We start from the raw sequence: 19,316 nt of genomic DNA, 5'->3' as shown, positions 1-19,316 counted from the left end.
GGGGTATGCCTGTATAACATATGTAAGGTATCCATTCAGATATTTATGTTCCTTTTATATCATGCTGCTAGGTTTAGAGAAACATTGAAAGTTAATGACATATATGTAGCTTCCTTTCCCTGTGACTAAAGGAACTACGCGTGCTGTCTTTACCTATGGCTTACAGAAGGCCTGAGACTTCAGCGCTGGGAGCCTGGGGTGAGCTCGTCTATCTGGTTACAGCGCCTCCACCTGGGATGGATCCTAGCACTGCAGGATAACCCCTCACAGGAACTAATACATGAATAGTAATACACACCACACGGGTATAATGTAAGAGTTTACTAGCACTCTAATAATAATAACACATTACAGTAGTACCCCACACAATACCCACACGGTATATGCACCACACTAAGTCCCCCACAATGTCCACACCCTGTGAGTTTCCCCAAAGTTATGAGGGTGCCCTGGACACTTAACAACCCGGGGTCCACAAAGCACAGCCACCCGAAATGTGTGTGGAGTAGAGCTACCCCCTGTGTAATGCTGTTGGTGCACGTGGGTACCTTCCTGGTCTCAGGCCAGACCAAGGTAGATGGGAGATGGTGAATATGCAGAATCGCACAGTGAGCCCATGACGCCAGTCTGCTGAACACTCTCTCTCTCTCCTTGCCGGAGGCATCCGCCTCTTGAGGGAGCGCCAGCTGGAGTTTCTCTCTTAAAGTCAATAGGACTTAGGAGCCACCTAACATGGCCGCTGCATCTACTGCCCTACTGCGCATGCACCCGGCATTCTTTGCGCAGGCGCAATCATTCAAGACGGCAGCACCCGCTTGCCAGATACGCCATGGAGCTCCGGTCGCCCTGCAGCCTTCCCCCACCCGCCACGGAGGTGAGCGGGGAACCGGCTACATATATAAAAAATGAGCTGCCAAAACTGTAATGGAAAATTATTTCGAATAATACATTATTTTAATTTCATATTTTCACTTGAAATTGAATAACCTCCACTTTTGTCTTGCCTACTTAAACAATAATCTTTTCCAAAGAATACTGTAGCCAAGTCACCTGATGGCTACTATTCTGCCTTGTACTAGCAGTAAGCCCTGGTACAATCAGGTTGCCAGTAGTTGAAATGGGTTTTTCCCCTCTGAGGAGCTGCACTTGAGTGACAGTGGGAGTGCGGTGACATCCGGCCTGGGCATCACCAATCATGAGACAGACCTGGTGCCCTCCTCCTGGCTGTACTTAAGGGCAGTGCCACCCCAAATTCTAGAGTGCCTCTACCTTCTTGAGAGGGGCAGGTCACACAGTCAAGAGCCTGACTATTGGGCTTTCTATGGTCCTCTTCCCTCTGGGGGTGTGTGTACCATACCTCTGCCTCTGCTAGAGCGGCAGGGAAAAGATGGGACTGCTGCGGGTGCCCTTGGCCTGTAGTGAAGGTCCAGGGACCACCCTTCAGTGATATCTGAGAGACTGTATCTGGCAGAACTCTGCCTTGTTACTGTGCTGTACAGTGAAGACAATAAACCGTTCCTGTTGTTATACCTCCTGCTTGGTGTGTGACCTTACTGGGGGGAGAGGTAATCGTTCTACTGTGGTAGATTGCCTTCAGTTCCCTGGAGCCTATTGAGATGGAGGCGCTGCACTGCTAAAGAATATGTAGGGTATAAACCCCAGAAGCCTAGTCCTTTGCCCCCACTACCATCGGCAGATGACTCAGCCCTCCTGTTACCAGCAGGTAAATGCACCATACACCGTAGTAATGGCCAAATCTCCCACCAGGTGGGGGAAACACCGTTTCAATACTTACTGAATTTTAAAATTATTCTTTGAGGTTGTACAAAAATATAAACTAAAAAGAGAAAAAGGAATCCCAGTTGTAGGCACTCAAACTTCAAAAATTGGAAAAATGTGATGGTTTAAAAATGTATTTTGATTATATTTAGAAAAATTGGAGATCAAACTAAACAATGCTAAATAAAAACAACACCCAAATAAAGTGACAAAGTGAACCATGCACTAGTATACATCAAATACCCTGATATACCAAAAAGTATACTGCAATCTGGAGAACTAGGGGGATTAAATAAATTCCCTAATGGATATAGTGTTGTTAGTGGCATATATAGCATGTAGATATCCTATGAGGTCACTGTATTAGTTACAATAAAATCTACGTACCTACTGTAGGGCATAAGGACAATGACTAATGCATACATTGTATACATATCTCAACATATTTGAGATAGGGTCAGTGGTCTGCAACTTGTTGTAAACAGTAAGAAAGTACATGTAACCGAGATAATCTAATAATCTTCATCTGACCCTTGAATATGATATACTGTAGTGCCGACGAGTATTCTAAAACAAATCTGGGGCAATCACCAACAAGACCCAGGTACATACTGGGTACATGCTGCAACATTTCAGTGACATTTCTGCAGACACACTAATGGCCCATTGGATTAACAGCGGGGATCCCTGGCAGTCCCATTCAAACTGAATGTGCTGCTGTGTTAAAATATATATATATATATCCTTTTTGTCTTTGTTTGAGACTTCGACCACAATGGACAAGGAACAGAGTTTACATGATATTTAGATAAGAGCTTCCTGCGCAGCTAATTTCAGTTTCATACATTTGAATGAGATTAGCTTTTCTCCAGCAGTGGTTGGTGTATCAAAAAATGGTCTAAGGCTAAAATCTCTACAATACTCTGGTCCAGGATTATATGCCTCTGTGGGGAGCTGTGTGGATAATCTCTGGGTACAAATCTATCTAACCCCAGTGGAAAACTCCTGTGATGCTCCAGGCTAGCTTTACCTATGGTTCTCCCAGTTCGGCCTTCATGTCCCCATCCGAAACTCTCCCAGGAAGATGCATATACTAAAGGTAGGAGATAAATTCTTACATACCACATCAGTGGCCACATGTGCCTTAAATTAATATACTGTAAGTCTGTTATGCAATGCTAAACAAATCATTAAGAGTTACAGAGCCAATGTTCACCTTATACATCTGGTTGGTTTTAAACTTACCAGGAGGTGAGGCTGATCAGTGCAGTTTGTGCAGGTGCCAACATGCTGTTATTCTGATGTTTCTAAATACATTGCCAAGCTCTAGAAGGGAGGTTACCTTTTTTGTTTTCACCTGGAAGTAAATATTAGGAGTCAGACGTTAGTGACAGTAAGTGACAATAAAGAATCTATGTTGCTTTTTACAGTAGGCACTCAGCAAAATGCATTATACAAATATTAGATAAACTACTCTATGTTTTGATCCCTGATTGACAGAATACTTCTCTGATAATACCGTAGGTTTAATGAATAGTGATATGTGAAACTATCCAAAATGCAGTCTCAACATTTTTTTTTTTTTTTATAACTTGTATTTTATTATACATAACTGCATGATATACATAGAAAAAAGGCATTAGGTGCATGTTTAGCATAGCATATACAATAACAAAGGCATAACAAACTCACATAGTTTTTCGAGCCCTACTTAGCTATGTGAGTGGGAATCATCATGTGTACTGTAAGGTACTGGGGTAAATAATAATTAAAAATTAAAAAAAAAAAAAAAGGGGGGGGGGAGGAGGTAAAGGAGGGGGTGGGGGGGAAGGAGAAAGGGAAGGGGTATCTAGAGATAAAAATATATCTGTCTCCGGGGGACACCAGGACGGCGCGAGGACTGTGTATAAACTAGCGAGGCCTTTCGGTAATATAAGTGATTGGGCGTAAGGAGTGTGAGGTTCTAAGTGTGGGGTTGGTTATCATGCCCCCGAAGGAGAACGCATCTATTACTATTATAATCTGATAAATTAGTCTCAACATTTTTTAGTGATTTTTCCCCCCAATCTTGCTTCCTTTGTGAAATGTTTTACAAAGCCTCAAAGGGCTAATAATGTTACAAAATCAGGATTATATTCTGCAATTCTTTGCAAGATTTCAACGAAATATCACCATACAGTGAACAAAACATGGTGTATGTGCCCTAATTATATTGTAGCATTGAGCATTACTTGAATTGAGTGATTTTAGAGAATTAAGCAAATTTCTATCTTACACAAAATTGCAATGCACATTGTCTGAATTCTTGGTGAATCACTTTCAAACGGTGACTAGGTTATGTTTTTTTCCCCTAGCTGAAAAGGTTTGCTGGATTCATAGCCTTGAGCGAAAGCTTTGCACATCTCTATTATTAAATATTTTAATAAAGGCTCTTAGCATCAGTAAATAAAACCATTGAAAATAGTTAACACAAACTAATCTCTACTGTTACATGCTTTTCAAATATATGTCTAATGATCACATGTTGTTAATACTGTAAGTATCACATATCTTGTTTTGAATTACACATGATAACATAACATGCTTAAGGAGGTCAATACGTACATTGTTTAAAAATATGTTCTTTATGAGATATTATAAGTAGTAGAACTGCTTAGTTAAGTAGAGGCCCAGCGCATAGGAGCAGTGTTCGGTATGTCTATGCGATATAGAAGACATTGAGATAGATAAATGGCAATCAAAATATATTATTTTCTATACCGTAGAACAGGTGATTGTGCTTAATGTTGACACCAATTTGACCTGAGCTTTTCTATCACATGGGGGCATGTAGGGGGGCACATGTACTAACATGATTTTTCAAATTGTTTATTGTGTCCAAATTACTGTGCTAAAAACAATTACAAAGCATAATAACATGTGCATGGTATGCATTAAGGTCATATGACTTCTTACATGTGATGTATTGTTCGCTGTCTGAAATGATGCTTGACCCATTGAGTCGTGTTGCATACAGTACCTGATTGAAAATATTTAAATGAAAACAACATGTTTTTTTTAATTTTATAACCAGCATTACTAAATAATAGCATTTTGTTCATGTATAACAACATTATAAAACATCTGTGCTTCGTACAAACAAAAACAAATTGTTGCTATATAGCATCTTACTGTAAGTAACTGCTTCTAATTCTGCACTAATAATATAAACAGACTTTTTAGGATATATACCAGGATCAACTTGGTGAATGATTTTGACACATTTTTTTGCCACTAAGATACCAAATGCTGTGCATACCATTTGCATCGGGACGACATGCACATTCCATGTCCTTGTTTGCGCCAATATACATGAGTTAACACATTTTTAGTGCTTAAGCTGCACTTTGAGAAAAAAAAAGTTACTTTTTAAGCTCACACAAGGAAATGTTTGATTTCTGTGCGTCAATTTAGCACCAAATATTCTATTGGAAACACTTAGTACAAAGGCCCCATATCCACAGAATAACACAAGCAACACAGAATAACACAAGCAACAGAATAACACATCTGTTTGATGTTATTATTTGTTATTATTTATTATTAGTTATTATAGTGAGCTGCAATAACGAGATGTGGGCAAAAATACAAAGGAGTTCCACTTCAAATAGAAATCAGTTTTAATTGAAGTACAAACTACATGAAGCAGAAAGTGCTCATGAATATGTGCTGACTCATTATTATTATTACAATTCAAGTGGCAGAAAGAATAATGATTAGCCATATTAAAATACAGCCTTTTCAACTCATGCATGTAGCCTTATTTATTTTCAGTCTCCTGGCAATTGATAATGTCTTTGAAAGGACAATTATGAACGTTCAAATGGAATATCCCACATAACTGAAACAGGTTTAAAATTGTACTAAAAGATTCACAAAAGCAGCTTTAAGAAGGTATTGTTTTGTGATTAAACTATACATGAAATATTATTTATACCTATTTAAAGTGATGTTCTGTTTATATTTTAATTAGCATTTTTGTGAAAGAAACATTTTATACGGCAGTGCCACATAGAACTAGTACTGAAATGGGAATAACTTTAAAGATCTAAACTTTATAACAGATTGTTTGCAATTTTTAAAAAAAAGGCTTATTTATTTATTTTGCAAATGTAGACCTTAAAGCCACACTGTGAGAGAGAATTCTGAACCATTTAGGAGAAAATGGAAAAAGGAGGAAAATAATGCAACTAAAACCTCAATTTGAGAACTCAAGTAGGGAGGAAAGGTCACTGACGTAGAACGCTAGGCACGCTGGAAACTCGAAAGTGACATTACTTGGCAAACGCGATTAGACAGGCAAAAAGACGCCGAGAACATCAGAGAGGGGAACCCTCCATCGGCAATTATAAAATGCTGTACTCCATATGATGTCTGTAAGTGCATTGATTATTTTTTTACATAAATTACCACATATTACACTATGTTCTTTATTCTTATTTGCATAGCCTCAAATACAGAACACCTTCGACAAGATTGCAGACTGGCAGAAAGATCTCTAATACATATATCACATCTTATGTTGCATATACCTTTTGGGTTCTGCTATACTTCACTAGTTTTCCTTTGTGAAGTGAAACTTCTATGCTGGCTCCTACCAAATGAAAATGTCCCTTAGAGTAAATCGCCTTCATGTGAAGGAAGTGCACTCCCGGACGTGATGTCATTGCTGGCCGAAGAGGTTGTCAGTGCTGGTAGCTCGGCACACATGCAGAGGCCTCCCACACTCAGTACACATACGCAGGAGCCGGTGCCGCTGGTATCGGGACACCTGTGCAGTAAGTGATGGCTGGGTGCATCTGCGCAGTAGCCATTGGTGCCACGCACATGCGCAGACGCAACACACATGCAAAGGCAGCACACACACAGAGACACACACAGAGACACATACACAGGTACGCACAGACATACGCAGAGACACACACACAGAGACACCCACACACACAGGTACACACACACATACACACACAGAGACACACACACACACAAACACAGAGAGACACACACACAGAGACACAAACACACAGAGAGGCACACACAGGTACACATACACACACACAGGGACACACACACAGGGACACACACACATACAAAGACACACCCACAACACACACACAGACAGACACACACAGACACACACACATACAAAGATACACAACACAACATACACACACAGAGGCACACACACAGACAGATACACAGAGACACACACACACACAAACACAGAGAGACACACACACAGAGACACAAACACACACAGGTACACACACACATACACACACAGAGACACACACACACACAAACACAGAGAGACACACACACAGAGACACAAACACACAGAGAGGCACACACAGGTACACATACACACACACAGGGACACACACACAGGGACACACACACATACAAAGACACACCCACAACACACACACAGACAGACACACACAGACACACACACATACAAAGATACACAACACAACATACACACACAGAGGCACACACACAGACAGATACACAGAGACACACACACAGACACACACAAACACACACAGAGACACACGCAGAGACACATACACACGCAGAGACACATACACACACACACGCACACAAGGAATTCACAGTTGCTATACATATAGATGTGCAAATAGGTAAAACAGGGTGTGAGTGCCACGCACGCGGGTTCTAAATCAAACTTCTATGCATTTTGGCACTTAAATTGTGTTTTAATTTTTAATTAGAAACATAGCCATCACAAATATAATTTCTGTGACAAAGCAGTGGCAAAACACAAAGAAGTTTCACTTAAAATGTGTGTGCTCGGCACGCACACACATTTTCTTCTCTTTTTTCCCCCTTTAAGCAACTATATGATATATATTTTGGACTTTATGATTATATGAGAACACTACATCTGAGGTATAACTTCCTCTGATTTTGTCTCCAGATTCCTGTGTGGTATTTGTATTGTTCCCGCTGTGTGGAGCATTGCGCAGGTTTTGCATTTTGCGTCCTGGCATGGTCTTGTCCCGCAGTCATTTCTACTTTTGAATACCTTACTCCTCACCATCATTTTCTTGAGATTATGAGGTTGTCTGTATGAGAATAAGGGTTTTTCAGGGAAGACCTGTTGCAGTCTTGTATCTTCCTGGAGAATGAGTTGTAGTTCCCTGGTGATCTTGCATAGGGCTTCTAGGTGTGGGTTATATGCGACCACCAAAGGTACTCTGTCGCTTGTCTCTTTCTCTCTGTTTTCATGGAGATCACTTCTTGGTATTCTGGTGGCTTTGTGGATTTGCTGGTCTACAATTCTCTGATTATATCCACGGTTTATGAAATCCGATCTCAAGGCTGTAATCCACTGGCCTCTGTCGGCAGTGTCGGAGCATATCCGGTTGTATCGTAAGGCTTGACTGTAGATGGTTGCATGCTTAGTGTGTGTCGGGTGGAAGCTGTTGTCCCTCAAATAGCTGGCTCTGTCTGTAGGTTTGTGGTATACAGAAGTCTGTTGTTGCTTGTTCTTTATAGTAATGGTGGTGTCTAGGAAATATACTTAGTCCGGGCAATGGGTGAGTTTGAGATTGATGGTCGGGTGGAACGTATTGAAGTTCTAATGGAACTGTAGCAGGTCCTGTTCCCCAGAGTCGAAATCAGGAGGATTTCATCAATGTATTGAAGTTATGTAAGGGGTTTCAAGTGACAGGTGGAAAGAAAGTCACGTTCTAGTTTTGCGCAGAACAGATTGGCATACTGTGGCGCCATCCAAATTCCCATAGCGGTCCCGGTTGTCTGGAGATATGTGTCATTTCCAAATGTGAAGTAGTTATGGGTCAGAATAAATTTGATGCATTTAGTCACTGTCTGTGAGTGGCTCCTGCGGTACCAGCAAGTATCTGCAGGCTGAAATCCCATCTTTGTGGGGGATCTTTGTGTAAAGTGATTCTACATCCATGGTTGCTAGTAGTGTTCCTTTTGGGAGGGGAATAATGGCATAAAGTTTGTTTAGCAAGTCAGTGGTGTCCTGGATATAGCTGGGTGGGTTCCTGACAAGTGGTTTTAGAATGCCTTCCACCCAGCTAGAAATAATCTCAGTCAGTGTGCCAGATCCAGAGATAATAGAGTACCAAGTGTTAACCTCTTTGTGAATTTTAGGGAGCATGTCGAATGTGCCAGGTTTTGGGTTAGCTGGTATCAGGTCCAGAATTTGTTCTCTTGTGTGGATCGGGAGTGTTTTAATGATCCTGTTGAGTTCTCTCATGTATTTTTTTGTTGGATCCTCCTGCAGTCTGGTGTAATACTTTGCATCAGAGAGTTGTCTGTGTGCTTCCCGCAGGTAGTCTGTGGTGTTCATTAAGACCACTGCTCCTCCCTTTTCCGCAGGTTTGATTGTTACAGTATGTTGTGGTTGGCCTTTAGCGATTCTGTGGCTCTCCGCTCGATCAATTTATATACTGTATAGTTGTGCAAAGAAAACTAAATGTGTAATCCATGAGATAGTTATATAAGAGGACAACTCATGTTTTATTACCTAAAAGTGCACAATTTCCATGACAGTGGGTATAAAATATTTAAGTACCTATACATTTTAACAGAAGTAGAAAAGTGAATGGTTCTATCAATATATAGAATATTTGTTGAACGCGTACAGGGTACTAGATCCAGTTATAAAGATCAAGTCTCCAGAGGAGGACAAAGGCAATGAAAAGTTATATTATTTATTCACATCATATATTGCATGTGTATACCTTGAAGAGAAAAAGAAGAAATATAAAAGAGAATTTCAAACTCTGTTTACAGTAATATTAGATGTCATACAATAGATATGGAGAAGCTAGACTGTAGGCATTGTACAGTAAAACAGTTTTATGCTGGACATATATTAACCCTTAAATAAGGGGTGGCATCCTTAGAGTATCAAAATACAAATTATTTATGTTAAATGTTAGAGATAAGGGAAGGGTGACTCAAGTCAGTCAGCACTTGTATTATAGCATATGGGGAAAACTTGGAGTCTGCAAAAACATCTGCTCGTTTTTTGTTGTCAGTTTCTATTTATCTGTATGATAGAGGTTGTAATAATATATATGCTAATGTAGCTCTTAGTCAGGTATGCCAAAATAAATTATTTTGAATCCTGTAAATGTGAGACATAACATCATTAATGTACCTTTCAATTCTACAGAGGTGTACCATTTCACCAAGAGTAAATTGTTTAATTTACTTGGTTGACTTTAAGTTATTTAAACTGCTGCCAAGTGCATTTCAGGACATGTACTGATAGATAGATTTTCACTTATAAATAAATTCACAAATTGTTGGTCAAAATAAGAAGGTTTTAGCTTTTTAATAATGTACAAAAAGTCCCCCCATCTCATTCATACGATTTGTAAGCCTTTTGCACACAGGGTGAAACATTGCTGATTCAAATCATTCAGTATTCAGTATAATCTTTCAGTAAGAAATGTGACATTCAAATGTTACTTTTCAGTTTACTTATTCTGTACATTGTTAAAGACTATTCAGTTACAGAAAATGGATCTCCTAATTAATGTTACAAGTACAGAACTAAACAAAGAAGAGATCTGTCAGGAGCAGGCCAGCAGCCTTCTTTTATGGGGCACAGGACACAAATGTAACCCAGGGCATAGATGGCCCACCTGCGTCTTGCATTATTCCCAGCAGACGAAGGGGCCCCCGAGGCTCGGATGATCCTAGAAGTACCGACCATCCGGTTGGGTCCAACTTGCTTATCTAGCCAGGCAAGCCCCTCGCAGACGCTGGGCCTGGGATAGTTGTCCCAAAGTTTTCCCTGATGGCAGTCCTGGTCAAGAGTGAACACCAACACAGATTCAAAATCTTAAATTTGAAGAGTCAGCCAAACCTTTGTTGTTTGCATAACTTGGCTTCTATGCAGATGACGTAATTCATATGATGGATAATAGACTTACTAGACTTAATTTAATGAGAGATGTCTGTTGTCAGGAGGCAGTTTGAAATGGTAAGGCTATGTACACACTAATAATATTAATGTTACACTTTGAGGTGTTGTAAGAAATGTTGTTTGCATTAAAGTTACCAGAGAGTTGTATGTAAAAAATTATCTAATTTCTTACATTTTATGAAGATATAATAGGGGCAGTGTTACTACCACTGAATAAAAAGTATGTCTGCTATAGCAATTAACATATTTTCCTTGTGTGCTTTTGACCACATCATTAAGAAAGTTCAATTCAAACACACAAACATCAGTGTATCACATTGCACCTTACAGGTTAAAACTGCCAATAAGGGCTGGTGAAACAAATGACACAAATTGTCTGTACTGTATGTGTTAACTCATCTATCGTACCAGCTGATATAGTTTGTGTAGCTGTTTAATAATTACCCCCTTACATTTCATAAATCTATTTTTTCAAAATAGATAAGGACAGAGGTATTTATCAGATTGTCTTCATAATAAATACTCTTTCACCAAAACTCCAGTATACAGTATGATTTATGTACATGAATTGTATGACCTGTACTGTACAGTATGTCACAGAAGACCAGATGATTTACAGGGGGATCACAGACACTAGTCAGAACAAAGGGCTAAATAAATGGGGGTTTATTCTGGCAGGGGCCAGTAAAGAACAACAGATGCAAAAACTCTGTTAAAACACTTACCATTAAATAAAATAGGGAAGCAGGGGTCTCCAAACCCCTTAGGTGTTGGGTGCCAGCTTGAATGGCTTACCCAGTTAAAGTGAGCTATTGCAGGGAGATCCTGACTCATTAGACACTGGGCACTAGCTTGTATAGCTTACCCAGTCAAACAGAAATATTAGGAGCTCTAAATCTCCTAGGTGGTAAGAGCTAACTTGGGTAGCTTACCAGGATGTCTTGAATGAGATTGCCTGTTCCTGACAGTCCTCGTGCTGTAGAATCACAGCTGGATAATCTTTCCAATTACCTTCCGTTATCGAGACTAATCATGGTGCTCCGGAATGGTTTGCCAATTCAAATTTCTGGAAGAAGTACTGTAGGGCTTAAAACTTTTGACTAATCAGGAGCGAGACGCTCAGTTAGATCGGCCCATCACAGTTGAGGGCATGGCTACAGTTCCCACATGTGTGCATGCTCGTGACATCAGAGCAGATGGAAACTATGAGCCAGCCAATGGGAGAACTGCTTATGAAGCCCCTGCTCAGCCGAGATTAGCCACATCAGAATTGCATGAAGCCGGATTGATTGGCGCTATCATGCTGCTGCAGAAAACAGCCCCGCCTTTGTTTCCTGGTGAATCACAGAGGGTGCTCTTTGCACTCAGGTCCCAAATGTCCAGGAACACAAGCTGGAAATAAGGAGTGACATGCCCATACAAGGACACCCCCATCCCAGGCATAGAAAAGGGGATGTCGCCCAGGATCATTGCTCTGATGCTGAGAATGTCTCTGATTTAAAGTAGCAATACTAATTTCCCCTTTTTTTCTTTTCTTAATGTTATATGTAAAGCATGTGACAATGTATAATTCTACATTCTTACCAAAGCTGATAATCGTTTTGTGCACCTGTTATAAATCTGTAAAAATCCTTATTGTGTGCCAAACATAATGGCTGCCTTTCAATTTCAATTAATCCTTCAGTCACAGTAACTCATCAGCTACAATGTATCCTTATATTACTAATGTAACATTATCTATTGTTATAGTTTACAGCTCAAACTGCTGGGAACATTGGCATCACATAATCACAAACAGGAATGTGTTTTGCATTGCTTGGGAGGTGGGCTAAAACCTGCTATAGAAATCAAAGGATGCTTTGAAACTCATTATAGATGGCATTTAGAGTTGAATAAAAACAAACAAAAAATCCTATAAACCCTGACGAGGATGGACAGCAGAACAGACATTCACCTTTAACTATGGAAGCCCTGCTGCCCATTTCATCACACTGTATATTATAATTGGAGTCATCACTTCTCTCCATCACTGGCAAAAAACTGAATTGCCCTTGCACTATGGCAATACCACCACACGTTTCCTTGTTTTCCACTCCAACTTACAAAAACAACAAGACAGAATTGCGGGTGAAAATGGGCGCAGCATTTTATTCACAATCTTATACTGTATATAAATTAAGAGGACCTAGCCAGCACCACATATATGTAGCGTGCCAGACAAATTTGTACACCAGCACCAGCAATACCGGCTCTGTAGGCCCAATCCAAATTCTATAATTAGAATTCCATGAGCGCTGTCTCTAGATCCATAAGGATACAGCCCCAGTCACTGCGTGCACGCATGCACCGGAGCGTCTGGCAGCGCGTGCAACAGTTTCAGTCGTGATATGTGATCTAGGGGTCGTGATGGGACGCACGTCTTGGCAATCAGGAGGTGCAAAGACAAGATCTAGGCTAAGGTCCCTGGGGAGGCGTGGCAGGGGCGTGGCCATGATGTCACACAGCTGGTTCACCCTCATTGGCTAAACTGCCATGCCAAAAGTCAAATATCTTGACTTTCTAAAATCTGGTCGCACCACTCGCGCTTGGTGATGTGCGTCAGCGCACTCACTGGGCCCGGCCTCAGAGGGCAGTACCTTGTTCCGGGCGCGCACACCATTGCGCACGCATCCACAAGCATTGAGACCAAGGCCTAAGAGGACAGCACCAAACTCTACCACCAAGCACAACACCCAGTTACTTACTGTATCACGGGCAGTAGCAGCACCACACCTAATCAGTCCTTTTGCGAATAGATCTCCAGCACATTCCTCTGGCAAGGTCCTTTCTACCACCAGTGAGCCCATTGAATATCTTCAAGCGCTCTCCCTTCAGCAAGCTCCACCAGTATGCAGGTATCTTTTAATTGAACAGCCAAATACTTTATAACTGGTTGCTGAGCCATCCTCTAACCCACTTATCGGATGATAAATTGTCTCACTAACCCCAAACCATTTTGCCCACTTGCAACAAACCTATTGGTTATAACTAAACCTACCCAGCTATTAGGCTAGATCTATATTAAATGTGCTGCACCTACAAATTTAGCAAGCCTAACTATCATGGTGCTGCTGCAATGCGGTGGTCGCACCACCGAAGGATTAATACTGTGGAGGTCCCATTCAGAAGCATGGACCCTCCCACAGCTCCATCTCACCAGAGCCTGTCCCTGCAGACTTTTGCTTGACCATCCGAGGCGCCAAGGGCAGTAAGTCCTGCTACATCTGAAAATACGGCTATCTATTTATATGGGGACATTTCAATGTAAACTGTGCAAATTCCAGGCAGTTTACCAAAACAGTTCATACTGTAGCCAATATACATTACTAAGTATTATAAAGTATAGAAATGTATTCTAAAACGAAAATTCTACCTTACCAATTGATTTTGTTATATCCTTCATTATTGCATATGGCTGTCACTACTATGTCTATTACCCTGCTACACTTCATATACAGTATAAGTAATACGCTATAATTAATTTTGGGCATGCAATATGAATGTGCTTATGATGTACATCAATCTTTAGTCCATTCAGGGTCACCCTTGACATGTACCACCATGCTTACAAACCCAATCACTCCCAGGATAGAGACCTACTGGGAAATCTACCGTATTATCACTAAAATGTACTAAAATCTAAAGACCTAAATGAACCTGAAGTAAACGCCCTAGGAAGAGACCATCTCACTGCTAAATTGCTTATTGCAATACACTGAGAATTATGACACCAAGTGCTCCCCAGTGTGTACAAAGAAAGGTACTTTTAATACTATGATGTTCCAAAATCTATGACTAGACCTAGCCCCATTTAAAGTAGCACCAGCATATTTGTGAACAGCCCCCAAAAATTATATATACCTGTATATATATAGGTAACAGAGCAGATGGCACACAAATACAGATGAGGACAGGTGCTTAGTCCCATATGAATGAATACAATCAAAGGCTCCTTACCAGGCAGACCAGAGAATCCAGGGAATCCAAAGCAGGCACAGCAAGGAAGAGACAGCACACTTGTTAGCAAAAAGAATTGTATTAGTGAAGCAGGCACAAAACACCAACGTTTCGGTCCTAAAAACAGGACCTTTATCAAGGGAGTGCTTGCACGTTGGTGTTTTGTGCCTGCTTCACTAATACAATTCTTTTTGCTAACAAGTGTGCTGTCTCTTCCTTGCTGTGCCTGCTTTGGATTCCCTGGATTCTCTGGTCTGCCTGGTAAGGAGCCTTTGATTGTACCTGTATATATATATATATATATATATATATATATATATATATATATATATATATATACAGGTATATATAATTTTTATCCAAATTGGATAAAATGGCAATATATGTAGCCAACACCCCCTATAAAGGAATTGTACACTAGGATTCTGAACTCCCTGATTGTTCAAACATTGTCTTTACCAGCCATTTAAAATATAAACACATCATGCCATTACAAATATTTTTACATAGTCACTGCCAACTGCCAAAGCTCCATCCAGAGAGATTATAATCATTAGTACGCAGTATGACTTGCTTTTAATATGGCTACAAGTTATAGCCATATATTTTCTTACTTCCATAAACCCATTAATATCTTTGTGTAAATTTGCCCCTCTATTCCACCTATATAGTTATAGCCTAACACTTTTCCCAACTCAGTACTGTATCATGACAAAGGGATGCACAATTACAGTAACCGTTACCCCCACATATAAATAATCACAGCAAAACCTTGCTGGAGTTACATGATCACAGCTTTGATTACCAACAACATTACAGGAAACCAGAATAGAACTTGTAGAACTTTCCAGACTACCTGTTGCTATATCAACAACCTGTGGTCAACTGCAATTCCTGATCCCTGTTGCTGACCAGCCTGACCAGCCTGGTTCAAACTAGTATTATCCTCCTTTGTAATGACACCTGTAGGGCCACAGCAATGCCAGTGCATAAAACTTCCTCCCCCAACCAACAATACCACAAACCACACAAATGCCACAGGACCCAGTCTGGCACCACTGAAAGGACCACCAAGGTCCAACAAACGTTTTTTATAAAGCATCTCCATACTCAAATACTTGAAATATATATATTTATAGATATATTTTTTACGTTCAAAAGAAAATACAAACATAGAAAACGTTCAAAAGAAAAATACAAACACAGACATGTCTCCCCTGCTGGCTGTCCAAGTTAAGAGGAGGTCCACCATTATATCCTACTAAGACCCCACCCCTCACCTCAACCTAAGCTTAACTTTATTCCAGCCAGGTCATGGTGTCCATGAGCCTAGTGGCCCAGAGTCTCATTGGACAAGTGTAACGTCCCATATGCTCCCTGATATACTGGGCCCTGGCTTGTCCTCCTGCTACTTTTTCTAATCATTATGTTGACTACTTTCAATCTGGCAATAATGCATATTGCCATAATTGTCAGTAAATGTAACCCACCATAAAAACACATTTCTATTTACGTTTACCACCTAGACCTAACCACCCGCTGGTTGAGGTTGCTCGCCAATCAGTCTTAAAGAACCAAATAAATCTTTGTCAAAACTTGTAAAGAGAAGAAATGGGTAGTGCACTAGTACTCCTATCCCTTAGATACATTCATATTAATAAAGAAAATAATAATTTAAGTAAGGAACAAATGAGAACAAAATAAAGAATGAGAATGATTCTATTAATAAAAAGTCATACATAATGGACTGATAGATAGTTACTGTACCCCTGGTAGCCTTCTCACTGCTATTCAGGTATTTGTTTTGGTAACCTTGGTCATCCTGCTACATCTCCATGCCCAGTTCTGCTTCATATCGCCTTGCCCCCTCTGTAAAGTATGTTTGACTCATTACTCAACATACAATGTTATCATACCCCATAGACACATGTGTGATACTGTACAAACATGACATAACCAATTTCTGCTGGCATGTTCACATCCCTGAATGATTTTTAGACTCTAAGTTGGGAAGTATTGCTCACTACACAAACTCTAGCCCAGCATAAATAGTGCTGCAGCTGATGAATTGTATTGTTTTGTTTTTCTAGGCTCCTACCACTTTACTTTAGGATGTGGAAGCACCAGAAAATAAGAAATCCCCAGCCATGCTTGGCCACATCCCCACCTGGAGCAGCCACCCTTTCACTCTTCTATGCCAGTCATTATATACAGTAGCCTCTTAAATCTGTGCAACTCTTCTCTAGTCTAGAGCTTTAATACATGCTTTCCCTTAGGCTTGAGTTCTCCTGTAGAAATGTCTTTCTATTTAGCATATATAAGCTCCAGCTGTTTATGTGCTATACAAATAAGTGCATACAGTATATACTGGATTTGAGTGTTGATCCTGTTTGTGAAAATCTGTACTGTACTTAAGCAATGTATTCAGTTACATTTTCTGCTATGGGTAATGTAACTTTTATTACAAGCTACTTATCAGAATGCTGGACCACATGATTATTTTTAATCATGTTGATAAATCTGCTTCTAATCTGCAACCATACATCAATAATGAAAATCATATATAATGTATACATTTATTACATGTATACATAATGTAGATCCTAATTATCAATCTATTAAGTTGAATCTGCTGATATATTGATGTGATGTTTTCCTTCCTTAATTTTTTGCTGATGTATAGTTGCATTGTTTAGCTTAGACTTCTACAAGTCATTTGCCACCTTCCCAAACCTGCTGAGGGGATAATTGAAAGAAATGCAAAGGTCCTTTTAAGATACAGGGACATCAGCCTGAGCAGACTGCAGCCAGAAAGCTCTGAAATCCATCTGCTTCTCATTGTCAATGCTTCCCCCAATCAAAGTTACATGTGGCATATATAGCAGAGCACTGTATCATCTAACAGAGTATTTTACAAAGCTAAAGCCAAGCACACATTAAGTTACTTAGGTTGGCCTTGTATGCGCTTCTGTGATTGCGCAAACATTCATAATATAACCACACATACAGCCTGGTTTTCTCTCTTGACTATGAGCGCACATAGTAAATATAGTAATATATATATATATATATATATATATATATATATATATATATATATATATATATCGACTGTAAATATTACTGTATGTTCATTTGCATGTCTTAGACAGGTCTGCAACCCTGTCTTTCCCCATTATCGCCCAGCATACAGCACTTTCACTGCAGCAAGGGATTCTGGGAAATGACATGCAAATGAGCACTCAGTGCCACTTTTTGTCTCAAGCTCGTATTACACAAGCAAATCCTCAAGCCAATGCACGCTGTTTTAAACACAGCTTTTAGACAGAGGCTGGGATGAGATGCAAAGCCATTAAACCCACTCACAGACATATTTCAACCTTGATGGGTATCATCAGTGTGAGGTTGGTTGTAATGGCTAAGCTGGTTTGAGACTATAGACTAGGTAATCACCACAATTATTAAGGTTATGGTGGGTAAAAAAAGGTGACAAAAACCCTCCACAGTAAAGCATAAAGCAACTGTAAATATTACTGTATGTTCATTTGCATGTCTTAGACAGGTCTGCAACCCTGTCTTTCCCCATTATCGCCCAGCATACAGCGCTTCCACTGTAGCAAGGGATTCTGGGAAATGACATGCAAAAGAGCACTCAATGCCACCTTTTGTCTCAAGCTCGTATTACACAAGCAAATCCTCAAGCCAATGCATGCTGTTTTAAACACAGCTTTTAGACAGAGGCTGGGATGAGATGCACATACATATACACACACATACACGGCTATGTGTATGAGAGTGATACATATTTTGTGTTACCACCTGCTCATATCCAGGAACACTGAAATAATTCAATGCCTTCCATCTCATTTCCCCCTTGTCCTCGACTCACCTCACGTATCTTTCTCCTCACTTAACCCCATGCTTTCCACTTCTCCAGCCACATCTGATTTAAAATGTATTTCCCCTTAAACACAATCCTTTTTGGCCTGGCTACAGGCCATTCGAAACCGCAGTAATGCCGCCCTTGCATTTATGCCTCCCGGGCTTCCTTTCTTGAGATAACTCCATGTCTCATGTTACCACAAAACCATTAGGGTCCCACTTACTAAATGATGTTAAACCTGGCACTTATTGATAATGTAGATTAGCAATTCAGCAATGTCATAAAGCAGGCACAGAGTTTTTCATGAAGTTAAATCAAAGGATTAGAGTAAGGTTCTTTTTGTCAATCAGTGTAAATTGAATAATCCACTCTGTTGCCAGAGGCACCTCTGGCAGTTGCAGAACAAGACTCCAGTAGCTTGACATTTAATCACTGGGGCTGCTAAGATTTGTCATAGCTGCAACAAGTGTTAAAGCTGCAGATTTACTCATGTACAGTCATTTTAGTATACCATATAGAAAGATAATAAGGTTTTTTTTTGTAAGGTCTTACCTAACATGTACTAAGAAATCAGATGGGAGGAAGGTGGATAAGAAAATAAACATAATTGATCAGTGTTAATCCACAAGAAGTAAGCAATGGGGCTAATTCATTAAACCACAATAAGGGTGGGTGGGTTATTAC

At 40.1% G+C, this 19,316-nt stretch overlaps 1 protein-coding gene across 38 annotated transcripts in view; it reads right to left on the bottom strand.

Annotated features, from left to right (window-relative positions):
* The window catches only part of PTPRD (protein tyrosine phosphatase receptor type D), a 1,925,499-nt gene that overhangs the window by 1,283,801 nt on the left and 622,382 nt on the right, over positions 1 to 19,316 (bottom strand). For all 38 annotated transcript variants that reach the window (XM_075596164.1, XM_075596174.1, XM_075596156.1 and 35 more), the window contains exon 4: positions 3,025 to 3,136. The gene's annotated coding sequence lies outside the window, so the exon portion shown is untranslated. The remainder of the gene's footprint in view (positions 1 to 3,024; positions 3,137 to 19,316) is intronic.

The sequence above is a fragment of the Ascaphus truei genome, chromosome 1 (genome assembly GCF_040206685.1).
Source record: "Ascaphus truei isolate aAscTru1 chromosome 1, aAscTru1.hap1, whole genome shotgun sequence".
Classification (NCBI taxonomy): Eukaryota; Metazoa; Chordata; class Amphibia; order Anura; family Ascaphidae; genus Ascaphus; species Ascaphus truei.
The sequence above is the reverse complement of the archived record's forward strand: the minus strand, read 5'-3'. Positions and strand labels throughout refer to the sequence as shown.